Source organism: Leucopleurus acutus (genome assembly GCF_964270905.1).
Source record: "Leucopleurus acutus genome assembly, chromosome: 5".
In the NCBI taxonomy this organism is placed as follows: domain Eukaryota; kingdom Metazoa; phylum Chordata; class Mammalia; order Artiodactyla; family Delphinidae; genus Leucopleurus; species Leucopleurus acutus.
Genome location: NC_139147.1, coordinates 140,303,840 through 140,311,907, shown reverse-complemented (window position 1 = coordinate 140,311,907; position 8,068 = coordinate 140,303,840).

Below are 8,068 nucleotides of genomic sequence, written 5' to 3'. Positions count from 1 at the left end.
CTCCAGCCTGAGTCCTTGCAGACGGCTTGCACTGTGGGAAGGTTCGGCAGGGTGTACGTTTCAGGGGAGGGGATGAGGACCCTCTGATTGTGAGGGTCCAGCTCTCCGGTCAACCAGTGGTCATGTCCTTTCCATGACCTCCCCCTACATGAGTTCACCTCCTTGTCAATTCCCTCTCTTTCTTTCAACTTCCCATCCACTGGTTTCAAAAGATGCACAATTCCCAGACACTCACGAATATGTTCTGTATGTATCTGTATATGTCTTTCTTACTTAACAGGTATTCAGAACGATCTACTATTGGCCCTGGTTCCCTCCTCAATGGCCAGGCTCTAATTATTTAGAACGATTTTTTTTTTTTTTTTTTTTTGCTGTAGTTTAATGTATATTTTCATTAGCCATTCCAGAGTTCTACTAATAATGGGAAAGGACTTTAAAATTTTTGTTTGTTTATCATGAAAAAAATACACTGATTAGTGGCCCCTTTCTGATACCTTGTGAGGTTTTTTTCCTGAGGATTTTTTTCTGATACCCTACTTCTATTAAAATAGACACTTTGGTGCTGAAGTATTCCACATCTGAATCAAATGGAAGGGAATTTGTATTAATGATTTATTCTGAAAACCTGTTTCAAAACACTCTGATCCGCATATCAGCAGAGCAGAGTTCAGTGCTGAGTCATTTGGTCAGAGACAGTCTGGAAAGATATTAGGAGACAGCGATCAGATTCTCTAGACAGTTGGAGAAGAGGATTGCTTCAGGATATTCCAGAGGACATTCGCTCCAGAAGAAAAATGTGCTGTAGGAACACTTGGAGCATGGATTCTCAAATTTGAGCGTGTATCAGCATCACCTGGAGGGCTTGTTACAACGGACCGCTGGAACCCACACGTAGAATTTCTGCTTCGGTAGGTCAGGAGTGAAGCCGGAGCATCTGCAATTCTAATAAGTCCCCAGGTGATGCTGGTGGTGCTTGTCTAGCGACAACACTTTGAGAACCGCTGCCTTAGAGAGAAAAACATTCTCCAGAAAGATGGCTTAGTGTGAGGCAGGAACAGGAAACAGAAGTGTTTTCTTCCAATTTTTTTTCAGTTTCAATTGTGCACACCTTAATTTTCCTAAAACACAACTTTGTTTATACTCCTAATTTGCTCAAAAATCTCACTCTTCATTTTCTTCTAAGTACAGTCACAACAATTAACCAGTAATTGAAAATCATTAGCAGCGTCCCCCACCTTTCCCTTATGTTCTTGACAAGCTGGTCCATTTGCTGGCCCTCAAAAATTTCTAAGCCTCCGCGCTCTACACATTCGTTCATCGTATGTGTTCTCCCTGGAGTGCATTCTTATCCTCATCATTCTTTTTGCCTTTCAAATTCCAGCCCATTCTTGAAAACTCAGCTAAATTTCTTCTCTTTCATTAAATTTTCTCAGATAAAATCACTTCTTACCCTAAACTTATTACATAACTTTTTTTTTTACTTTGTTATTTTTATTTTGCAAAACACTTCATTTCCACCTATTGGAGTTAGGGAAAAGAAAACCCTCAAATACTTTGATAGCATTTACTTTTGTGGCAGCCTTTTAAATCCTCAGATCTACCCTGAGAGATCAATACTATCATTGTATCCATTTTACAGACAATTTACCTTTGTATAGTTCACTATACAGTTGACCCTTGAACAAATTAGGAGTTGGGGGAGCCCACCCTCCAGGGGGTAGAAAATCCACACATAACTGTTAGCTGGCCCTCCACATAACACAGTTCCAGATCCACGGATTCAACCAACCACCGATGGTGTGGTACTGTAGTATTTACTATTGAAAAAAGTCCAAATATAAGTGAACCAGGGCAGTTCAAATGCATGTTGTTCAAAGGTCACATGTATTTCTGAATTCAAGTACATGACATCGAACATGGGCTTTAAATAACATTTGTGTTCTCCCAAAGTACTCATCACAGTACTTTGCAAATAATCCTGTTTATTAAAATAATTGCTGCATTCAAGACAGTCTTCTTTGGGTTGCTATAAAGTAGCGATGATTAAATATTCAAATACTTGAGAAGGTTAAATCTACAGGCTTCTCTGTGAACTGAATTCTGATTACTAAAAATAACTGGTGGAGTCGAGGGTACTTGGTTCTCTGTCCTGAGTTTAGGATGATTTGGAAGCGCCCCATTTGGTGCAGAGCTTCGTGGAAATGGCTGAGGCCTTCGATGAGATCAGCTTCTCCCTTCACCCAAGCCGGCTTCCTTCAGTCTCTCTCACGTCTTGCTCTTAAGGAGAACCACCATTAAACTCCCTGCACACAAATTTCCATGTCTCCAGAGTCCACTTCCTGAAGAACGCAACCTAAGATAAAAAGAGTAGACTATGAACAGATGACACTTACTAACTTTATTTTCCTGTTTTAGAGCCAACATTATAGAGTGGAAATTACATATGCTTTATCATCAGATTGGAGCTTATCAGGTACCATCTCAGGGAAGTTACTTAATCTCTCTGAGCCTGTTTTCTCATCTCCAAAGATTGATTTTATTTGGATTAAGAACAGTCCTACCACAGCATTTGACAAAATGCAGGTGCCCAGTATGTGGAGGCCTAGTACTGGGTAAAGCGGAATGACTAGAAGCTCAAAATGTTGAGGACACAACTTCTGAACCCCTCCCAGATGTGCTTGTTATTATTTACGTTGTAATGCTAAGTCTTGATTTGTTTTGAAGTTTTCTCCACGTGAATTCCAAGTTATTCAGTGTTCCCGGGGTGAGATTATTCCTTCGAGTTTGAGAGGAGGGACACTTTTTCCAGCATGAGAGACCGGGACTTGCAAATCGTCACCTCAGACAATGAAAGTTGTGTGACATCCCCGACTCCTGCTTCTCGGCAGCTTCCAAAGCTGAGACTGTTCAGTCACAGCAACGGTGCCGACCGTTCTGCTGACAGCTCTGCTAGCCTTCCTGGCCCCAGCTTTCTCTTTCTATGATCTGATTGAATTGTTATGGCCTTGGCATTTTATCATAAACCACCACTGTAGAAAGTGTTGGGCTAAACGTAAATTGATCTCCAAGGTTCTGAAAGCTTGAATTTTCTCTCTGGCCAAAACCTCCAAATCTTGAATCTTTCCTATAACTTACACTAAATATGATCTTCATTTGCATGACCTTAAATTCTCAACGTCTCCCCAAAGCCTCTGTCCATCACTCACTTCTGTGTTTCATTTATAGCATTTTCATTTCGACCTCTATCTTCAGCTCTCATACCATGAGTTGACTGACCACCGACCCTAAACACTAGTTCCCCTGTATCTAGTACTTCACTATGTACCAGGCGTTATGTTAAACGCTTTACAGCATGAGTTCACAAAGGGCGGTTTTCCAGACCAGGAGTGTCAGCGTCACTGTGAAACTTGTTAGGAGCACAAATTCCTGAAACCCATCCAAGATCTAGTAAATCAGCAATCTCTGTTTTGACAAGTACCCCAGGTGATTCTGCGGGACACGCTCTAGTTTGAGAACCACTGCTTTACCCATATTATCTTATTACAAAAGCCGAAGACTGAAGGGTACATCCTCGTTCCACTTTTACGATGAGGAAACGAAGGCTCACAGAGATAAAGTAAATTGTCTCACACGTTGTAGATGGCAGCATTGTAAACGAAACCGAGGTCTGAAAGATTCGAGAGTCCCTTCTCTCAAGTTTCAAGTGAGTTCATGAAATTTCTCACTTCTCTGATCTCTCATCGTTTCTTCTTTGTTATTACTAAACTTGGGCAAACCCTGCTGCCTGCTTTGTCTCTGTACTTATGTCTTTGAATATTGTTGGGAGAGTAACAAATAAAAATGCCGATTGTCTTCGTTATAATAAATGTATAGTTTTACTCCTGAAGCAAGTTCGCACGTGGTGCGATCACGTTGTGGTTTTTCTTCACATCTCTTGTGGATTCACCATAATGTCCCAGTTAAACTTGTTCTAAATATTCTCTACATGGTTCTAGCTCATGTTGTTATTTCTGGTTGATCACAACGGACCAGTAGAGGCTCATCTCTGTTTTTCTGGAGACACAGGGGTGAGATAATGTGAGCCTTTCTCAGTTCCTGCCATTGCCCTCCAGAATCTTTTTTATTTATTTTTTTACTTTATTTTTTATTGGTGTACACTGCTTTATAATGTTGTGCTAGTTTCCGCTGTACAACAAAGTGAACCAGCCACATGTATACGTATATCCCCTTCCTTCCTATTGAGGTCACCACAGAGCACTGTCCATCCCACCCACCCCTAGAATCTTTTTTTTTAAATTTTTTTTTAATTTTTTGCAGTATGCGGGCCTCTCACTGTTGTGGCCTCTCCCGTTGCGGAGCACAGGCTCCGGATGCGCAGGCTCAGCGGCCATGGCTCACAAGCCCAGCCGCTCTGTGGCATGTGGGATCTTCCTGGACCGGGGCACGAACCCGTGTCCCCTGCAACGGCAGGCGGACTCAACCACTGCGCCACCAGGGAAGCCCCCACCCCCCTAGAATCTTGATACATGTTGTTCCCTCCTTTTTTCTTGCTTCTAAGGAACAGGTGACACTCCTCTGCTGAGATTGATTACCTACACTCCCGGTTCACTAGTTGTTTCTCTTTTCAGATTTTGTTCAATGAATTTTCCCTTTCTCCCACCTAGAACGTCTCTCCCACACCTGTGGCCCCTTAACCCCATCAACAAAGTTTGTTTGGACTTTGCTTTTGCTACAGAGGAATAGCCTTCCTCCTTTCTGTTAGGAGCCCTCTGCCGCCAATCCCTCTTTTTCATCTTCAGTTGATCGATTACTCTTTAAAAAAAAAATTGACTAACATTCTTGTTTAATTCCTTTGCCACTCAGAATAGTTATACCTTTCTAGTACAACAATTCTCTTGAATGTAATCAATGAACTCTTTAAAACCCAGTCCTTTTCCAAAACAAAACCAAAAGCTTTCCCAATCTGTATTAATGTTTCTCCTTCAATCTCTCTGCCCCAAAGTATCCATCTCTGTTACAAAGCTTTGCCCTGATTCGGTTCCTACGACACTGAAATAACAGAACACACATAGCCCTCTCTTCCCATCTTTTGGGTTGTGATTTGGCTGTTCTCTTCTTTTTTCTATTGAATTATTAATTTACTCATTCAATGAACATTTTTAGAGCCTGTGTGTCAAAGGCTAAGTTTGGGGTTGAGGCTGCAACAGTGAAAGTATGTTCCACCCTCTCAGACCCTCCAGGTTAGTACAAAAAATATAAATAAGAAAACAGTGCACTATCTCAGTCCTGTCAATCGCTTTATGCAGAGCTCCATCCATTGCCTGTAAATCCATGTTTGACAGCGGATGACACTGAGGAACAGGGAGGTCATAGAGTTTCAAGCTTCTGTCCTAAGCACTTTGTGCTTCTTTCTCTCCTCTACCTCACTAACTGCACATTCTTCCAACAATTTAACTCCATATACGCACCCAGGCTCTCAAACATGGGAGCGAACCCACTTCCTCAGAGCAAGGCTTGAATGTCTGTGTGTAGGCATTGCCACCTGTACATCTGCCTCAAACCACTGGCTAGAAGTGTCCAAAGAGAACTCGTTAACTGATAGCCTTTCCCAAATACACATAAAGAGAAAACCAAACAATGGGTTTTCCTTCTTGACGTCTCAGTTCTTAACGGTGTCCCTGTTTATCTAGTCCTGCAGACACACAACCACAGAGAGATCTGGAACAAATCCCTCTTTGCCACATAACGTCTGCATCCGGTTAAGTAGGTCTCAGAAATGTCTCCTTTGAAACGCCTTCGTATTTCATTTCCCACAAGTGTTATCATGGGTCCTACCTCACGATCCCTGACCGCTTCCACCGCCTCCTAAGTGCCTTCTATAGCTCCCCCATCTTCTGATTCTAGGTCTTCTATCAACTTGTTATAGCAGATCAGTCTTCTCGCTACAGTTCTGATCCTGGCGTTCCCCCGCGCAGCACTTCTGAAGTACCAACTGCTCAGGAGAGCAAGCCCCTGCCAGTCTCTTCAACCATTTCTTCTCCCTTCTTCCATGCACGGTATGTTCAGGGCCGAATGGTCCACTACTCCCCATGCTTTTCTGCCTTCACTCTTTCACCTTAAAGGTCCCTCCTTGTAAGCTCTGCCCGGTGGAATCACATCACATTTAAACTTTTGTCTAGGGACTTCCCTGGTGGCGCAGTGGTTAAGAATCTTCCTGCCAATTCAGGGGACATGGGTTCGAGCCCTGGTCCAGGAAGATCCCACATGCTGCTGAGCATCTCAGCCCGTGCGCCACGATGACTGAGCCTGTGTTCTCGAGCCCACGAGCTGCAACTACTGAGCCCGCGTGCCATAACTACTGAAGCCCGTGAGCCTAGAGCCCACGCTCTGCAACAAGAGAAGCCACCGCAATGAGAAGGCCGTGCACCACAACGAAGAGTAGCCCCCGCTCGCCGCAACTAGAGAAAGCCCGTGCAGCAACGAAGACCCAACACAGACAAATAAATAAAATTTAAAAATAAAAAAAAATAAAGTTTTATCTAGAATGACCTCCCTTCCATGAAGTCTCTCCAGACCTCCCTGCCTTTTGAACCCTCTTTGGTAATGTGTGTGTAGGTCTTCTCTGACACCACAGCCTGCCTAAAATGGTGTTTATTGGTACCTAGTCAAACTGCTCTTTCAAAGCAGGAACTGTGTCGGATTCTGTCCACCCCCAGGAACGGCCTTTAGCAAGGGAAAGGCTTATCAGCACTTGCTGAACTGAAATGGTGGCATGAATGTTTAAATCCAGGTGAAAACACATAGAGAGACGGTCAAACCAAGATAAGAGTCATGCTAAGTTGAAACGTGACCTATCTTTTGGTGCATTGTGTATATTTCTCTATTTATTTCCTTGTTCTTGGCATTTGCTCTTCTTGGTTTGCTTTGCTTATTAGCTTGATAAGCAATTTAAGTACTTGGTACTACACACTGAACCGTGCTGCATATCTGGCAAAGTTAACAACTGGTTTGGAGGAGGAAGATTAGACGGCCCCTGGGAGGCTGTTACTTGGCATTTTCTTTCTGAATGACAGTGTTTTTGTGGGGTGGTCACTGTTGACTGCTCTTCAGAGCTTGAGAACATAGGAAGTGGCAAATGACCAGTCTTCCTCTGCACTTTCATCAGCATTAGCATTCCTAATGATTTTATCAATAGTAATTATTTTTAAAAATAAATTTATTTTATTTATGGCTGCGTTGGGTCTTCGTTGCTGCGCGCGGGCTTTCTCTAGTTGCGGCGAACAGGGGCTACTCTTCGTTGCGGTGCGCAGGCTTCTCACCGTGGTGACTTCTCTTGTTGCAGGAGCATGGGTTCTCGGTGCATGTGCTCCAGTAGTTGTGGCACGTGGGTTCAGTAGTTGTGGTACACGGGCTTAGTTGCTCTGTGGCGTGTGGGATCTTCCCAGACCAGGGCTCAAACCCGTGTCCCCTGCATTGGCAGGCGGATTCTTAACCCCTGCGCCACCAGGGAAGTCCAATAGTGATTATTAATGACAAAAATGATAGCCTGTACCTGTAGGGCATTTTACCTTTATGCACTGTGTTTACAAGTTATTTGGCCTCCACTGCATCCTAAAACCCCATGACCAACAGAGTGCCTTAACGACCTGTTATTCCAGATCATCTTACAAATAGTTGCTCATCTGCTATCAGAAAGCAGGTTTACTTTGTTTGTTCCTTTGTGTGTTGCCACTCAAAATGCGGCCCTTGATCAGCAGCCCCTGACTCACAATTACAAAAGCAGATTCTCAGATCCAGACCTACTGGATCTGAATTTGAACTTTAGCAAGATCCCTGGGTGATTCCTCTGCACAATAAAGTTTGAGAACTACCTCTGTAGGTCCTAGACTAGGATAACAGAAGGTGTGTTTTCAAGCCCAGGGTTTGTACCTCGTGTGAGGGGGGGGGGGAGGGAGAGGACCAGAAGATGGGGGAAGGAAGAAAAATCTTAGGAGGACACTGACCCCTCAAGACGGATGAGCACTCAGGTTTTGTGGAGGTGGGGCTTCCCTGTATATTTGCAGTAGCT